Genomic DNA, 18439 nt, shown 5'->3' on the forward strand with positions numbered 1-18439 from the left:
TATGGGCATTATCCTTACCTTGATATCTTTCTTTTTCCATCTCAACATCCAATCTATGAGTCAGTCCCATATTTCCCATCTTCAAAAGGTATTCCAAATCCATCCACTTGTACCCTAGTCCAAGCTACCATGCTCTCCTGTTGGAGAGTTCTATTCCTGCTTCTACTCGTGCCACCATTGTATCATTTCTTCATACTGTGTCTGAGACTTTTCTTTATTTTTAATGAGTAAATCATATCATGTCAGTTCCCTGTTTAAAATCCTTCAGTGGCTTGCCATCACATTTAAAATAAAATCACCCTCTTCCTATGTCCTTGTGATAGTTATTTTTATGTGTCAACTTGACTGGGCCACAAGGCGGGCCCAGATATTTGTTCAAGCATTATTCTGGGTGTGTGTGTGAAGGTGTTTCTGGATGAGACTAACATTTGAATGAGTGAGACTGAGTAAAGCAGATTGTCCTTTCTAATGTGGGTGGGCCTCATCTGGTCAGTTGAGGGCCTGAATAGAACAAAAGGCTGACCCTCCCATGAGTAAGAGGGAATTCCTTCTGCCTGACTGCCTTAGCCTGGTCATTGGTTGTTTTTTCCTGCTTTGGACTCAAACTACACCATTGACTCTCCAGTTTGCTAACTGCTTATCTTGGGACTTAGCCTCTATGATCATGTGAACCATGAATAGGAGATATATATCGCCTATTGGTATCTGGTTCTCTGGAGAACCCTGACTAAGACAGTCCTACAAGACTGCCTGTCCCTCTGAGCTCGTCCTGAACACCTCTTCCCCTTGCTTACTGTGCTTTAACCTCTTGTCGTTCTTTGTTTTCTTTGATTTTGCCCAGCTGGCACTTGTTCCTCCTTCTGCCTGGAAGCTCTTCCCTAGGTGTCTGTGTGGGTGGCTCTATTTCACCACTCAGGCGACCGCTCAAATACCATCTCCTCAAAGAGGTTTCCCCAGCCACCTAAGCCAATGACACTTTACTCCTTCTATTACATTGTTCTGTTTTTTTTTTCATTCATTGCAGTTATCATTAGCTGGAATTACTTTATTTATTTAATGTTTATTACATATTTATTTTCTATCCCCTCCACCAGAATATAAGCTTTATGAGTTTTAGGGATTTTGTCTGTCGTGTTCACTGTTTTGTCCCTAGTACCTGGTCTATAGTATATGCTCAGTCTGTATTTATTAAATGAATAGATGAATGCATGCAATTAGGTTTAAATAACTTTTATAAACCTACTTGCAAAATTAGAAGAAAATATCAAGAATAATTGTGTCTAACCCAAGACTACATTAAAAAAATTGAAAGTTGGGGACAATCTGAGCCATTAAATGCATAAGAAATTGTCCTTCTCTGAATCAGGGAGTCAAAGGAGTACAAGTATAAATGATTAGAAAAATAGAGAGTAAAATATCTTCTAGAGAAGAAGTGAAGGTAACCTTTGATGAAAGTAAAAACAGTGTGTATATCATCTAAGTCAAGGAGAAGATTAAAGCAAATAAAGTACATTTTTGGTAACAAAAGATAGGAAAGAATACAGAAGATTTGAGAAAAGAAGCCAAAATGTACATAAAAACAGAAGACCAAACATATCATTTATGACTACAAATACAAATGACTTATTCTTTATTAAAGATAAAGTACTTTCAAATAGGTTTAAAATATCCAATTCCGTACTGAGTACAACAAACTGATGCAGAAATCCTAACAATAAAAAAATGGGAAAAGATTTACCAGGGAAATGTAAACCAAAGGAAATCAAGGTGGTAATATAAATTTCACAAGAGGCAGATGGCAAGGCAAACTGTCCTACATGGGATAGAGGGAGTCCTTTCACAATGATGAAAGGCAAAATCTACAATGAAAGTATAAAAGTAATATCTACCATATGACTGTCATGAACTATAAAAAGCAAAAATGGGAGAGAGAGTGAAGGAATAAGAGTTTTTAGCTGTGAGAAATGCCCCTTTTATTATTTAACAGTTATTTGACAGGACAAATAAATATATAGAGAATCTGAATAACATAATTTAAAAGACAGAATTAATTGGTATAGTAAATGTTTTATACTCTACCAGTGGAGATTTCATCTTCTTTTCAAACAAGCATGAAACATGCATAAAATTGATCATATAATAGGCCCTTTAAAAACAAAAATAAATCAAAACCTTCTCAAAGGCAAAATTTTCTCAGCTGTAGTATGGTAAAACTAAAAATGAAGAGGAATACACAGAGAAAGAAATATATAAATCAAAAATCCTAAAGTAGTTAGCAATTTCAAAAACCACACACTTCTAAATAATTGTTTAGTCAAAATGAAATAAAAACTATGATTACGTACTATTTAGAAAATAATGGAAATGAGAATATTACATATCAAAATGGATGTGACATGGCCAGTCTCCATCATAGGTTTATTTTTTGCCTTAAATAATATAATAGTAGCATAATAACATGATAAAATAAAAACTGAAGTAACTAATCAAGTCAATGTGAGAAGTTATTTTAAAATCTAACAAATAAAACAACAGAAGAAAAAATACCATAACTTGTTTCTTTGGAAAAAAGGCAAATCTCTCATAAGTGTAAATAAGAGAAAAGAAAACAAAATTAAGGATAAGAAAGGGAGAAATCAAAGGATACAGACATTTCTTTAAAGATTAGGCAAATATTATGTACCTTTCTTTGTCAACAAATACAAGTATCACCAAGGAAATGATACTTTTTCAGAAAGATGTAAAGAATCCACTTTAACTTAAGAAGAAAATCAGAAGAGCTCAACAACCATAAAAATAAAGAATACATTAAAATACTACTTCTTTTAAACAAGTCTCTGAGACAAAAAACTTTTACCAATGTGATACTTCAGTCTTTCAAGGACCATAATTCTTGTGTTATATAAACAATTCCTAAGCAAAATAAAAATGGGAAAGCTAATCATTTGAAACTAGAATTGATTAGGAAACTAGACACTCCAATATAAAAACCTAATAAATATAAACACATTTTTAAAAACTCTAAAATAATATTATACATGAATATGTTTTAAAATTCATAATTAAAGTTGAATAAACCAAATTCAATAGTATAATAAAAAGCACTTTTCTCCATGAACTAGTGGGGCCCATCCTTATGGTTCAATATTAGGACATCTTTCTCAATTCTAAGATGTACCTTGTCTTTTTCATGTTTTAACATCTCTGAAATTACAATGTATTTTATAATCAATGAAATATAGTCATATAATATAACTCCTGCTAATCTTATTAGACTCTAAAAGGTCATTAAACATAATTAAACATCACTTCTACTTTTAAAATGTTTAGGAAGCCAGGAATAATAGAATTCTACCTAATATAAAGAATACCTAATTCATACCCACATTTTACACCATAGTTAATGGTAAAGTACAAGTATTTCCATTACTATCGGGAACAAAACAAGGATGCCTTCTCTCACTATGAGAATAATAGAACATACAACAGAAAGTGGTGAAGAATTGATAAGAAATTTCAGCAAAATTGCCTGATACAAGATAAATAGGCAACAATCACTAGATTTCCCAAATGCTGGTAATATCCACTTAAAAGATATAATGGGATTAAAAAAACAATCCCGGTAGCAGTAGACAACAGAATAGTTAAGCATAACAGTAATGAGATCTGCCTGTGATCTATAGAAAGGAATGCATGGAGTTCCATAGAGACATGTAGAGGTTCAGAATAACCCTGTGCTTTTGAACGGGAAATTGAACATTGTAAAGATGTTCATTACTTTCAAAATAGCTCCTAGTTTCAAAATAAATCCCTTCAAACATGACAGAATGATTCTAAAGTTCATCTGGAAGAATGATATGGCCAGAATAAAGTAAGGAGAAGGGGCTTACTCTACAAAACGTTAATATCTGTTTAAGCTGCAATTCACACCTACAGTGTGAAATATCATCTACAGATTCAAATTTCAAAGTACTCAGCTCTGAAAGATCCCGGGCCCTCAGAGCTGGGATGCCCCAGCAAGCAAACGTGCTGCTGGTTGGGAGGAAAAACCACTTCCACACTCACCGTCACACAACAGACTACATTCTGATTGGATTAAAGACTGCAGTGCAGAAATAGAAGATCATAAAATGGGATAAAAATATAATCAGACATTTAATTGATTTGTAGATCAGGAAAAACTTTTTTAAAGTGGAAGAAAACAAAAAGAAAAAGATGAATTTGATTACATATAAAACTTAAAAGGCAAATGACAATTTGAGAAAAATATAAGAATATTAAAGAAAAGGATGAATATCTTATGTATAAAAAAACTTAAAATTAATAAGTAAAACATAAAAAATATTAAAACATCCCTAGGTAAAGAACATGACTACTACATAATCAATGAGTGAAATTAAAGAGACTAAAATGTCTATGAAAAAATGTCATTCTTACTACAAGTCAATGAGATAAAAATGAGCATAAGAACCAGATACCACTTTTCTCTTTTCATGTTGGAAAGAATAAAATAATCTGTTAACATAGCTAAGGTAATGATTAAACAGGCACTCTCAAATAATGCTGGTTGGAATAAAATTTAGTACAATTTTTCTCAAGTGTAATTTCTCAGTGTGTATCATGAGCCTCAAAATCTTTTATATACTCAAGTAATTCTATTGTTTAGGAATATTGCCTCATGAAATAATCAGAGATACAAAAGCTTAGATACAAATATTTGCGGCAGATATACAAAGTAACAGACATACACAAATAACATAGGGAAAGGTACAGATGCAGATGGAATATTATACAGTCGATATAACCAAGTTTTTTGAGTGAAAAAAGCAAGACACAAAATCACATGTTCTCAATTTTGTTAAAAGTACATATATGTGTATATGTATGTATATATGTGTATAGTCAATACAGTATGTATATACGTATATACACGCATGTATTTTTAATAAAATTGAGAACGTGCTTCCATATACAATATTGTATATGTATATATACAATAAAATTCTGAAAGGAGATATATTCGGTTATTAACAATATTATCTTTGGATGATGGGATTACAAGCAAGTTTTATTTTCTTTCTATTGCTTTATGTTTTCCAAAGGTCCTAAAACAAAAGTAGAAAGGTCATAGGGAACCTGTAGAACGCAGACAAGGAAAACCCATAGATAATCCTTGGCTCTATTTGCTGCTACCTCCTTCCTCCTCCTCCCTCCCATGATCAAAAACAATCGCATTAAAGAGAAACAAAACAGAATGTCTTGTTTTCTATTCTATGTATCTGTCTAGCTCTGAGGAGAGGGGTCATGAGGCAGAAAAAAACAATTACTGAAACCTCAAGTTGGAAGAAACCTCAGCTATCATTTATTTCAACCCTCCTTTTTTACTTTCTGGTTGTCCCTTGTGCCTTCTGGATTTCTCTTTGGTCTTTATCCCATTCTACTTGTAGGAAAGATCGTAACTTGATGATTTTCTCTGTGATGATGATAGTCACTTAACTTCCAAGATGTGATCTTTGGATCCCACCTCCAATGTGGGAATTCATTCGTTGAACAATCTCACAGTGATGACTATGAGCAGACCCTGGGGAAGTGATCTTTTATGCAGGAATTTGCAGGTATCTGCACCCCCATGGGGACCTACCTCTCATTTCAGCCCTGGCCTGCGGGATTCCCGGGAGATGATCAAGAGTTTCCTTGGGATGCCAGAGAGCCACCACTGCACTGGAGAACAGCAGGGCCTGACCCTGTCAGAGGGGTCCTCAGCAGGTAGGGAGCTCTGCTGGGGTGAGGATGCCCCCGCCCATGCAGGCCGCCAACCGGGGGTGGAGACGAGCAACTGGAAAGCTGACAAAGACTATTCAACCTGCCTTTCCAAAAAGGGGGGCGGTATCGAGAGGAGGTTTATTTTCTGCCATCTGTGAAGTTCCTGGTGACTTTCCCATCAGTGAAATTAAAGATCCACTCCTTTCACTTTGGATGGTGTGCTCAAACTCTTAGCAAAGACAAGAATCACCCCTAGCAGGAGGGAGTGAGGGATAAGAGAGTCCAATCAGCCAAAAAGAGGCCAGTTAAGGAACCAGGGAAAAAGGAGGATCCACCGTTTTCCATAGAGTTTACAGCACCAAAGAAACTAGAAGCCTGGGGCTCTCTGACCTGGCCATTTTCTTTCTCCCCACTGGAAAAGCCCATTCTTTCTGGAAATCAAAATATTTTAAGGCTAAAAGTACCATTAAAGATCTTGTGTTTTGAGTAATACTAGTTCTGCAAGATGAAAAAACAAAAAAAGAACAAAGAGGGGTTCCATGGTTCAGTAAGTTTGGGAAACTTTGTATATAGTATTGCCTTCTTGGAGACTCGTAATGATCTTCAATATTTTAAAGGCTTTGAGAATTCCTGCAAGTAAAACACAAATAAAGACAGATCTCTTTTACTTTGTTTAATCTTATATTTTCTGAATTTCTTTGACTGCTGTGGTAGAAATGGTTATCAACAATGCCTCCCATCTCTTGTAAACACAGAAGTAGCATCTGTTTCCTCTGTACTTAAATCTGGGCTGGCCTTGTGACTTGCACAGTGTGGGAAAAGTGGCATTGAGTCAGTTCCAGGCCTAACCCTTAAGGGGCCTGATAGCTTCTGCTTCTGCTCTGTTAGGAGCCACCTGTTATGCTGTAGAGTCTTGGGTGAGACTCCCAAATGATGGGAGGCCAAATGAAGGGAAGCCCTGCTCACCCAGGATCCCTCAGCTAGTAGCAGAGCTGGGTCCAGTCTTGGATACACATTTTGAGACTTTTCAGAGGACCAAGCCCTATGACAGTGCTGGGAATATGACAGTGAATAATAGTCTCTACTCTTTAGAAATTTCCATTTGTATTTTTTTTTCAAGATGGGAATAAAAACTGACAATTAAGCAGAGAGCAAAGTGTAGTGATAGATGTAGGCAAAGGGTGCTGTGGAAGGCTAGAGGAAGGCCTTGAATCCCACTTGCACGTTTCAGGGTCAGGGGCATCTTCCTGGAAGAGAAGTCGTTTTAGCTGAAACCTGAGGATGAAGATTGTGGTGGCTGTGAAATATGTCTGTAAATTCTTTGACAATCCTCCCCTCAAAAGATGGAGCCTAATTCCTCTCCCGTTGAGTGTGAGCTGAATTTAGTGACTTGCTTCTAACTAACCAAATGTGGCAGGAGTGATGGTGCACGACTTCTGAGACCAGGTCATAAAAGGCATTGCAGCTCCCGGCCCCCTTCCCATCCCTCTGTCTGTCTGTCTGTCTGTCTCTGGAACTGGATGAAGCCAGCTGCCATGTTGTAAAGACACTCCAGCAGCCCTGTGGAGAAGTCCATCCACATGGTGAAGAACTGAGGCTTCCTGCCAACAGCAAGCAGGGGACTGAGACTTGCCCAGGGCCCTGTGAATGAGCCACCTTTGAAAGGAGTCTCTATCCCTAACCAAGCCTTCAGATGACTGTAGCTCTAAGTTGACAGCAACTTAATTGAGAGAACCTGAACCAGAACCACCCAGCCAAACTAGTCTTTCGGAGCCACTGCCACCTGGCCTGGTTCTCAGCCTGATTTCCTGTGGAAGAGGCTGCCTTTGAACTTGCCACCAGACCCAAGCCTAGAAAGAGATGAGAGTTCTCACTCTGTGGGTCTAAGACCAATCTCTAAGTTGTTGAGATTTCCTGGCTGAGGGCCCATCTCTGTCCTGAAGGATCGACAGTGGGAATGATTGTATCCCTTCCCTACCCTGGGAAAAGTCTACCTCCTATCACTAAGTTGTAACTTTACCCTGTGTCAGTGGTTTCAACCTTGGCTGAGTATTGGAATCACCTGGGAAGCATCCAAACTTTCCAAGTGCCCAACAAATCCCAGAACAACTATATCAGAATGTCTGGGTGTATGGCCTAGGCATCAGTATTTCTGAAAGCCCCCCTGGTGATTCTAGTATACAGCCAAGGTTGAGAACCACTGCCCTACGCCCTTAACTGGGTAAGCATCTATCAGTCAAATAGTGGGACCGGGGATTTTTCATTACCAGAAATTTTTACACCGGAGTGCAGAAAATATGTGTGGGGCTTAGCGAACTCAGATTTGTGGGCCAGGAGGCTCCAGGCTGTGTCCTGTCTCCTAACACAAAGGGTCCAGGACTCTGTGGCTCAGGGAGTGTTCAGCCCTTAGGCAAGACCTCTCTTCTGATAGTAACAAAATTGCTAATATTTATCCAGAATTTACTACAGCCAAGAGCTGTTCTGAGATCTTTACATGTTTTAACTGAGTGAAGTCTCATAACATCTTATATATGAAAAAATATAAGCACAGAGAGGTTAAGCAATTTGTCCAAGTTTACACTGCTGGTAAGTGGTGGAGCTGAGATCACAATCCAGGCATCTGGCTCCAGAGCCATCACTCTTTGTAACTTGGGCATACTGCCTTCCTGGACCCTTGGTCTCAAACTCTAGGGTGCATCAGAATCTGCTGGATTGGATGAGTGAATGAGGGGGGAGAGAATGAAGATTAAAATGCAGAGTCCTGAGCCCCAGGCCAAGTTCTGATTCAACAGATCAGAAGTAGTCCAGGAATGTGCACTTTTTACAAGCTCCCTAAGTGATTCTGATGTAGGAGGTTCACCCTTTTAAAACTCAGGCTTAAAGTCCTCGAAGCCCAGGCTGTTGAGCTAGAAGGGATGGCTGAGATCGTGGGCTGTTCATGGGCCTCCTGTAGCCCTTGGATTCATTCTGCTCTGTAGCCTCCTTAAGGCCAGTGCTGCTGTGCTGGGTATCCTGCTGCTTGACACAAAGTCCAGGTCTTGGCGGAAATCCTCCTGGTCTTCTACTTATTTTGTATCTTCCTCAACACTTGGCCCAGCGCTGTGCTGTAGTGGTTGCTTCCTGTTCAGTGAATAAATGAGCAAGGGACTAAATGGCCCCCATTGCTGAGCTCTAAAAAGTACCCAAACATTGATGCCCCACCAAGCAGGTGCCAAATGCCTGTAGCGAAAAAAAAAAATAATGCTATTGAAGCCCACCTTTTGCTGTAGGGAAGTGGGCTCATTCGGGACTTCTCACCCTTTAATGTGTCTGTGAATCACCTGGGGATCTTCTCAAAACACAGACTCTGATTAGGAAGGGCTAACTAGCTCCTAGATGAGCCTGAAGCTGGGCTCAGGGACCACTCTGAGTAGCTGGGGTAGGATTTCTTTCCAGGATGCTGTGTTGGTGCCGTGTTGAGGGCTGTGAAAGATGAGACTCCCAGGACACAGCCGATGCACATTCCGGGGAAACAGAGGGCTGAAGTGCTCTGCATGAGAAGTCGGCATGTCTGTAGTTTATGGAGGCAGCTGAGAAGCAGAGTCTAGACAGAGAGAAGATGGCAATAATGGCTGACATGCCCAGTGTTGTTGTAATGCTTAGCTCTATTCACTCGATTATCACAATCCCACAAAATATGTACTAATAGTACACCCATTTTATAGGTGGGGAAAGGGAGTCACAGGTAGATTAAGTATTCTGCTCTTGGTTACTAGTCTAAGGAACAGCAGGAGGAGTATTTGCCCTCAGGAGTGTAACTCTAGCGTTTGTGCTCTTAACCCCAACACTATATTGCCTCATGGAGGGAGCCTGAGGAAGCAGAGGCCCGAGGAATGTGGCAAGGTACCAGGTGGTCTGAGGTTAAGACAATCCAGCAGGAAATTCTCCAGGGTGGTAATGGCTCAGGGACTCCCAGGAACTGGGTTGCCCATTTGATTTTTGGTTTTTGCTAGGCTGGGATGCAGTGTAAACCCCCTCCTTGCCTTCTTCAGTACCACTCAGCTCTGTACATAAACCTGTATGCTGGTTGCTCTGGGGAATCAAGAAGTGAGGTGTGCTCCAGGTTGGCCCTGAGTTAGCCTGCAACTAAGCCTCAACACCTGAAGAGATCAGATGCAGGAGGGGAGGCGTGAAGGAGATGGATGATTTGGTGGAAGCAGGAAAGTTAGCACAAAAAAGTAAGACTTCCCAGGTTCGTGAATCCCTGCAGATATTGGAAGTAGAAAATGATGAATTTTCCATACTGCAGAGGATGGGGGTAGTGAGACATTTTTATTTTAATACTGAAGTAAGAGTGTTTCCTTGAATTAGAAGAATTTAGGGATTTCTGGAGACAGCCAACACTCGGGTTATACAAATTAGGGATAATTCTGACCATGCTCAGGTTACGTTAGACTGAGGGTCTGAAGTGAGTCAGAAGGATTCCGTGTTCTTATCAAGTAGACAGCCCTGGGGATCAGGGCCTGGGTAAGGGAAGGAGACTGGTACCGAAAGCTGTAATTAGAGCGACAGCTTTGAACAAGTCCCGCGTGGGGTCAGCCTGAACAGAGCAGTTGGGGAGACAGCAAGCCCTCGACCCCACGTGAGTCCTGCTGCTTTCAGAGAGAAGCTGCGCTGTCCGGCCTGTCCTGTGGAGAATGCCATCTCTGTCCTCATGAAATCTGAAGTCCTGCTGCTGTATTTGTCCAGAGCCTGGGGAATTTGTGGTGTCAGAAGCACTTGAGATTTCTGGAAAGACAAATAAACCCCTGCCAGGTTCACTTAGGCTGAGACCTAAGTGACTTTCTCTACTTTTGTGTCACTGCTTCTGCATGCCCACCTGCGGCAGACCGCCTCGCCTTTGAACAGTGGACTACAGTTTACAAAACTCCTCACACACAGCACTTGATCTTATTTTCATGGCAACCCTCTGATGCAGGTCAAACAGGTATTCTTATTTCCATTTTACAGGTGGAGAGACTGAGGCTTAGAGAGGATAAAAAACTTGCCAAGAACACACAGCTGCAGTATGCTAAAGTGAGCAGATTTGTTGTGCTGAATGTGAGCTGTCTTGTTTCCAGGCTACGTCTTTCATTTTATAGGTCTCACTTGAGAACTTCAAGCTTTTCTAGGGCAGGAAATGTGTCTCCTGTTCCCTTAGAATCACCCATGAGGTCTTTTGGGTCTGCACACAGTAGATGCCCAGTGCATCCTGCTCACCGAATGTCTGCCTTTCCAGAACCCAGTCTCCCAGGGCCATCTGCTCACTTGACATGTTCCCATCTTGAATCCAACATTTACTAAGTGTACGAGTTGGATGTCTGTCAGATTCCCTCGTTGGCATTCTCCATTACCCATCTGAGCCTTCCCCTTAAAGGAAGACCAAAGAGAAAGGTGGAAAAAGCAGGCTGCTGCTGGACCTGCGTGTAGCGATCACATCGCTCAGTTTTCAAAACACTTACTGAGCATCTGTTACATACCATGCTCTGTGCTTGGCCTGGGACACAGGAGCAAACCAGGCAGACATGAGCCCTGTCCTCGTGGAGCTCACGGTCCACAGGAAGTGAGGTGCACATCTCATAAGCCATTTTAGATTGCTGTGGTGACATGATGATGAAGGAGAAAGAGTACGGTGAGAGACAGACCTGGCCTCTTTTGGGCGCCCGGGGAGGCTGCCCAGAGGATGTGGTTTCTAAGCTGCAACCTGAGGGGTGAATAGTATGCTGGAGTAGGGAGGAGGTTGAGGGTCAGGAGGAAGGAGCAGCTCGTGCAAACACTTCGAGGAAGAAAGACCTTGGTTAAATTCCAAGAACCAAAAGTGTCTGGAGCAAGGTAAGTGTTTGTGGATGTTGGGTTGGGGGTGGAGGAAAGACAAGGGGTGTTACAAGATGCAACTGAAGAGGTCGGCAGGGACCAGAGAGTGCAGGGCCTTTGGGCTCTATCCTAAGGGCAATGGGATAAAATTAATCCAAGGATCTTAAGCAGGGAGTAGCAGGCTCTGATTTTCACTTTAAAGAGATCTTTCTGACTGTCATAGAGGATGCCTTGTGGCGCTGGGGGATGCAGGCAAGGATGGAAGCAGAGAGCAGTGAGCAGGCTGTTGCAGTGGTCCAGGGGAAAGGTGGTGGTGGGCTGGTCTAGGCTGTCGTCCATGGAGATGGAAAGAAGCAGGCAGATGTGAGAGGTGTATAGGAGGCAGAATGGACATGACTTGGAGAGGAAGATGTTGGTGTCAAGGATGATGTCCAGGGTTCTGGTTTAGGCACAGGGGATTGTGGCACCATTCCAGAGATGGGAAAGAACGGAGGGAGAGCAGTGAGTGGGTGTTCAGGTTGGGCCATGTTGCCTTTGAGATTCCAGTGACGTCTAAGAAGAGGCCTACTGGGGAGCTGGCTGTACTAGTCTTGAGTTTGGGATGAGACAAGAGACCAAGACGGGGATATCCATTTGGGAATACTGACACTGCGGTGGAAGATAGGATTACACAGAAAGGAAGGGAGGGGTGAGAAGACAAGAAGCGCCAAGACTGAGCCTTGAGAATGTCCCTGCAAAGACTATTGGGAAGAAGCTGCTGGAGAAGCACGAGGAAAACTATAGGCTGGGATCATGGCAATAAGGGAAGGGGTGTTTCAAGAGAAAGGGAGCCCTTAATGTCCCAGACGTTTCCTAGATAGCAAGTAAGATGGGGGCTACAAATTAGCCACAGTGGCCCAGAGGTCATTGCAGAGAAAGTTTGGGAGAGTACCTGAGTTTGCCAAGGAATGGGAGGTGAGGAAATGCAGTTAGTGTGCGGAGTCAGATTCAAGTTTGACTCTGCGATCCTGCAAAGGTGATTTCCCTTTTCTAGGTCCCAGTGTTCTTACCTGAGAAATGAAGGGGTTGAGCTGTCAGGTCCAAAAGGAGCTCTCTAATCCCAGCAAAGTGGGATTATTCCCATTAGCAGTGTGTAACTGCAAGAGCTTTTTAATGACACGAGCTTCCACTGGCTCTTTGGGGCTGTCAAGCCTGGTGTAACAGGCCAACTGGGAAATTTCCTGCTCAGCTTCACATTTCCTCTGCTTGATTTCAGGTCATTGCCCCTAGTGACGTTCCTCTGTAGACTATCTCAAATATTCTGATTTCTGCACCTCTGGAAATCTTATATAGTGGCATAATATTTTCCATTGTTCCTTGTCTGAATCTTTTGCTCCATCTGTTTCCTCCTATGACCTTGCTAAGTACATATATGTAAAAGCCAATCCTTGAGCATTTATCAAACAACAATTGTGTTCTAGGTACCAGTCCAAGTGTGTGATGTGTTTGCGTGTGTCTGTGCGTGTGTGTATGTATGGGGATGGCGACAGTCAGGCACTGGAGTTCAACTACAAGTTCAATTACCTATGTGGTCCATAGAATCTGATAGATTTTTGAGGGTCAGTTTTCAGATTGGACCATTTAGAGAAAATTCTAGAAAGGAAGGGGTAGAAGAGGGTTTTATGATTAAAAACTAGTTTTAGATGACATCGCCTGCCAGTACAGTCTAGCAGCAAGTTGTTTACTGGCATCAGGGCATTCAGAGATAGAAGAGACATCAAAGATCACCCTTTTAGTTTTTATCTCTCCATCTTGCATTGTATATAGTGGGCTAAACTGGGTCCCAGAGAGTTAAGCAAGTTCCACTGCTAATTGGTAGCACTACAGACAATATGAGCCTTGCACAGGGGGCTCTTAATGTCTCTTCTCAGCACAACAGAGCACCCTATGTGCTAAACACTGGGCTGGGCACCACTGGGATGTGGAGAACCTTGACCTTTACTAGGTCTATTTGGGGAGCCAAAATGAAACCCTTGTAGAACAATCTAGGGCTACATTTATATTTATTATATATAAGTACAAAAGTGCTTCAGAGAAGAGAGACATGCCATGTGTCTTGAAGCCTTGAATTTTCAAACAGGTAGAGAGGGTAAGGGAAGGGGCAGGGAGATCCTCAGGAGAGGTAGGAATAGAGTGGGGTGGGGTGAGTGGCGGGGAAAACCTCATAGGGCCAGAGACATGTGTGAGGAGAAACTAGGGGAAGACGGAGAGGGACCAGAAGTGTGGGATTAGGTTAGAGGGAGATCTGATGTGGCAGGCAAACCAAGAGATATTATAGAAATATAGTACAGTTATCAATTTTCGGTATATACATCTATAAACAAAATAGTAATGTGATGGGGTTCATAGTTTCCTCCCTTCCACTCCTGCAACAGAGCATTTGGGCATTGTCTGCTTTGCTGTTCCCTTTCCCCTGGGGAGAGAATCAGGCTCAAGGATCCACAGCCCCCAGCTGGCTGGGGCGGAGGAGATGGGACCCAATGCCATCAAGATGGTGTGAGCAAGATGGCCCTGGATGAAATTTCTTCTGGGGAGGGGCAAGAAGTTCCCAGGGATGCATACCTGAATCCCCTTAAGGAGTTGGGAGAGGTGAGTAAAATTGGAATTCCAGTTTGGAGAGTACATTATAAGTATGTGTCTAATTTGAATCGGGTCATATTGTATACCTATCCCTTGCTTAGCATCTTTAATTTGTTCCTCAAAACCTTGTCTCTAAGAGAAAAGCTGTTGAATGAAGGATATATTTCCTTATTTTAGTAGGAAAAATTATGGTACATTTCATCCCAATAATTTTCACCAAGAGAAAAATCTATCAACTGAACAATGAAAATAAATTTATAATATCGTGATTTATAATAAGACATATATATTTGGTCTTTGTCTCATTTCTGGCACAGAGCTCCTAAAACTCTTGGAATTTCCTAAGTGTTGAAACAAAAGGTGTTTTTTGTTATGTTAATGAAGACTTTTGGACCACACCTAAGGACGGGAGGTTGAATCAATTTCCAATGGCCAATGACTTAATCATGACTATGTAATGAAGCCTCCATAAAAACCCAAAAGGACTGGTTTGGAGAGCTTCCGGATTGGTGAACACGTGGAGATTTGGGGAGAGTGGTGCATTCAGAAAGGTCGTGGAAGCTCCCCGCCCTTACTTTGTATCTTGCCCTATGCATCTGTTCCATCTGGCAGTTCCTGAATTATATCCTTTTATAATAAATTGGTAATCTAGTAAATAAAATGTTTCTCTGAGTTCTGTGAGATGCTCTAGCAAATTAGTTGAACCCAAGGAGGGGGTCGTTGGAACCTCTAATCTATAGCCAGTTGGTCAGAAGCCCAGGTGACAACCTGGACTTTCAACTAGCATCTGAAGTGAGGTGGGCAATCTTGTAGGACTGAGCCCTTCACTTGTGGAATCTGCTGCTGTCTCTGCGTAGATAGCAGACTGAGAAGTCGTAAAAGATGCTACCACTTCATCTCTCTTGCTTGGTGTACAAAAAGCAAAATGCTTTGAATTTATTCAAATATGAATTCAAATTTGTCCCCGATGATATTCTTGAAGGTAAATTGGTGAGTGAGCCTGAAATCATAGTGTTGAAACTTCACTTCTTAGAACATATTTATTTGCAGTGTTGTGGGGTGAGCAACTTGTTATACCGAATAAAAAGATGTTATCTGAGAAGTGGTAAAACTATTCAAGAGCCTTTATGGTGCAAGTCTTTAGCAGATACGTAGAGAAAAGAGTAAAATCTTCAAGATTTTCTCATGATGTTTCCACTGCCCAGGAAAGCTTCCTCCCCACATCCTCTGTGATTTTTTTGGCCTGGCACACTCGAATTCAATTTAATTCAATTCAATCCTGAAGTCAATTCAGGATTAGCTCAGATGTCAAATTCCATGGAGAATCTTCTTTTATTTGACTCTCAGTGCCTTTGGCTTCCTCTATGTTGTTCTAGTGCTTTCTCCTTGATGCTCCTAAAGTCCTGTGCATCAACTGTCATAACACTTAGGCAGCTACTATGCATTCTCATGTTTCTGGTGTGCTTTCCTCATTAGATTGTATGTTTCCTGTGAGTGGAGACTGTGGATATATTCAGCGTCCATAGTGCCAGGCACAATGACTGGTGTATAGGAGGCATCCAATAAATGTGAACTAGTGAGTGTATATGCAACATCATTCAGGAAAGAATTGAGAAGTCGAATTTTAGGGCTATGGAAAGTGTATTTGTGGAGGGTATTAGTCAATTTCGGGTTCAGTAAGAAACAATCCCAGTGTCTTAGTGGCTTACAACAACGAACATTCATTTGTCATTCACATTAAAGTAGGTTACAGGTAGACTCAGGACCTGATCTAAGTTGTGTGCAAATGAGAGTTGTCTACACATTTTTTCTCATTTGAGACCCTGTTCTCAAGGCACAAGAGAGAAGTGTAACTAGTAAAGCAAAATATATCACTAAAGCTTCTGCTTAGACACAAATGGGGAAGTATACTCTGTTTACAGGTGGACACTGCACAAGTCACATCTAAATGAAATGGAGATAGAGTCCTCTTAGAGGAGAGAGACGGAGAGTTGTGAATTACAATACAATCGGATATAGGGACTTTGTTTATTCTTATCTCTTTTTTTTTTGTTGTGAGTAAGATTAGCCCTAAGCTAACATCCATGGCAATCCTCCTCTTTTTGCCGAAGAAGACTGGCCCTGAGCTAACATCCATGCCCACCTTCCTCTACTTTGTGTGGGATGCTGCCACAGCATGCCCTGACACGCGGTACGTCGGTGCGCGCAGGGGATCCAAACCCGGGCTGCCAGCAGCAGAGCACGCTCACTTAATTGCCACGCCACGGGGCCAACTCCTTTCTTTTTTTTATAACAGCTTTATTAAGGTATAATTAACATATAATAAATTGCACATATTTAAAGTGTACAACTTGGTAAATTTGGTGTATGCATTCATGTGTGAAACCACCACTACAATCTAGATCAGGGGTAGGCAAACAATAGTCTTTGACAGGCCAAACCTAGTCTACTATCTGTTTTGCAAATAAAGTTTTATTGGAAAACAGCTGTGCCATTTCTTTATCTATTGTTTATGGCTGCTTTTGCTCTACAATGACAGAGTTGAGTAGTTGTGACAGATACTAAACATACACTTATAAAGCCAAAAATATTTACTATCTGGCTCTTTACAGATAAAGTTTTTCAACCCTTGATCTAGATAATGAACATATATCTACCCCTCAAATTTTTTTGTGCCTCTTTTAATTTCTCCCTCCTAGCCTTTTCCACATCCTTCCCACCCAGGTAACCACTGATTTGCTTTTGGTCTCTAATTGTTTGCTTTTCTTGAAATTTTATATAAATGGAACATACTGTATATACTCTTTCCTGTGTCTGACTTCTTTCACTCAGCATAATTATTTTGAGTTTTGTCTGTGTTGTACAATAGATCAATATTCATTTCTTTTTATTGATGATCAGTATTCCATTGAATGGATAAACCATAATTTGGTTAACCATTTACCTGTTGATGGACATATAGGTTGTTGGAGCTATTATAATAAAGCTACTATGAGATTGAGGTACAAATATTTGTATAGTCATATGCTTTCAATTCTCTTTAGTAATTACTTAGAAGCAGAATGTCTGGATTATATAGTAGATGTATATGTAAAATTTTAAGAAACTGCCAAATTGTTGTCCAGAATGGTCGTATCATTTTATAGTCCCACCCACATGTAAGAGCTTCAGTTCATTCACATCCTTACCAACATTTGGTATGGTCAGTATTTTTAATTTTAGCCTTCTAATATGTGTGTAGTGGTATCTCATTGTGGTTTAAAATTGCATTCTTATTGACTAATGATATTGTCTTAATATACTAGGGCTGCCATAAAAGATACCATGGCTTAAAAAGCAGATATTTATTTTCTCACACTTCTGGAGGCTGGAAGTCTAAGATCAGGGTGCCAGAATAGTTGGGTTCTGGTAAGGGCTCTCTTCCAGGCTTGTAGACGGCCACCTTCTTGCTATATTCTCACATGGCGCTTCTTCAATACATGTATACGAGGAAGGAGAGGGAGGAGAGAGAAGAAAGAAAGAGATTAAGAGAGACAGATCTCTTCCTTTTCTTATAAGGCCACTAATCCCATCATGAGCGACCTTCCCTCATGACCTAATCTCACCCTAATTATCTCCCCAAAGCCTCATCTCCAAATACTGTCACATTGGGAGTTAGGGCTTCAACATATGAATTGGTGGGGGTGGGGCAGATGACACAAACATTCAGTCTATAACAGATATTGAGCATCTTTTTACCATCCAAATATCTTTTTTGGTGAAGTATCTGTTCAAATTGGAGATGGAAATTATTATTTTTTTTGCATGTGAGTATCCAATTGCTCCAGCACCATTTGTTCTGAATTGCCTTTGCAACATTGTTAAAAACCAATTGTCCACATATGTGTGAGTCTATTTCTAAACTCTCTATTCTGTTTCATTGATCTGTTTATGTGATTTTGACAGGCACTATATCTCATTGTCTTTGTTACTGTATTTTTATAATAAGTCTTGTAATCGGGTTGTGTTAGTCTTCCAATTTTGCTTTTCTCTTTTCAAGTTGTTTTGGCTACTCTAGAGCCTTGCTACTTCCATAAGAATTTTAGAATCACATTGTCAATTTATACAAAAAATCAGGCCGCAGGCTTTTTTTCTTTTTTTTTCCCCAAAGCCCCAGTAGATAGTTGTTTGTCATAGTTGCACATCCTTCTAGTTGCTGTATGTGGGACGCGGCCTCAGCATGGCT

This window comes from Ceratotherium simum, chromosome 9, assembly GCF_057802395.1.
Source record: "Ceratotherium simum simum isolate JZ-2026a chromosome 9, ASM5780239v1, whole genome shotgun sequence".
In the NCBI taxonomy this organism is placed as follows: Eukaryota; Metazoa; Chordata; class Mammalia; order Perissodactyla; family Rhinocerotidae; genus Ceratotherium; species Ceratotherium simum.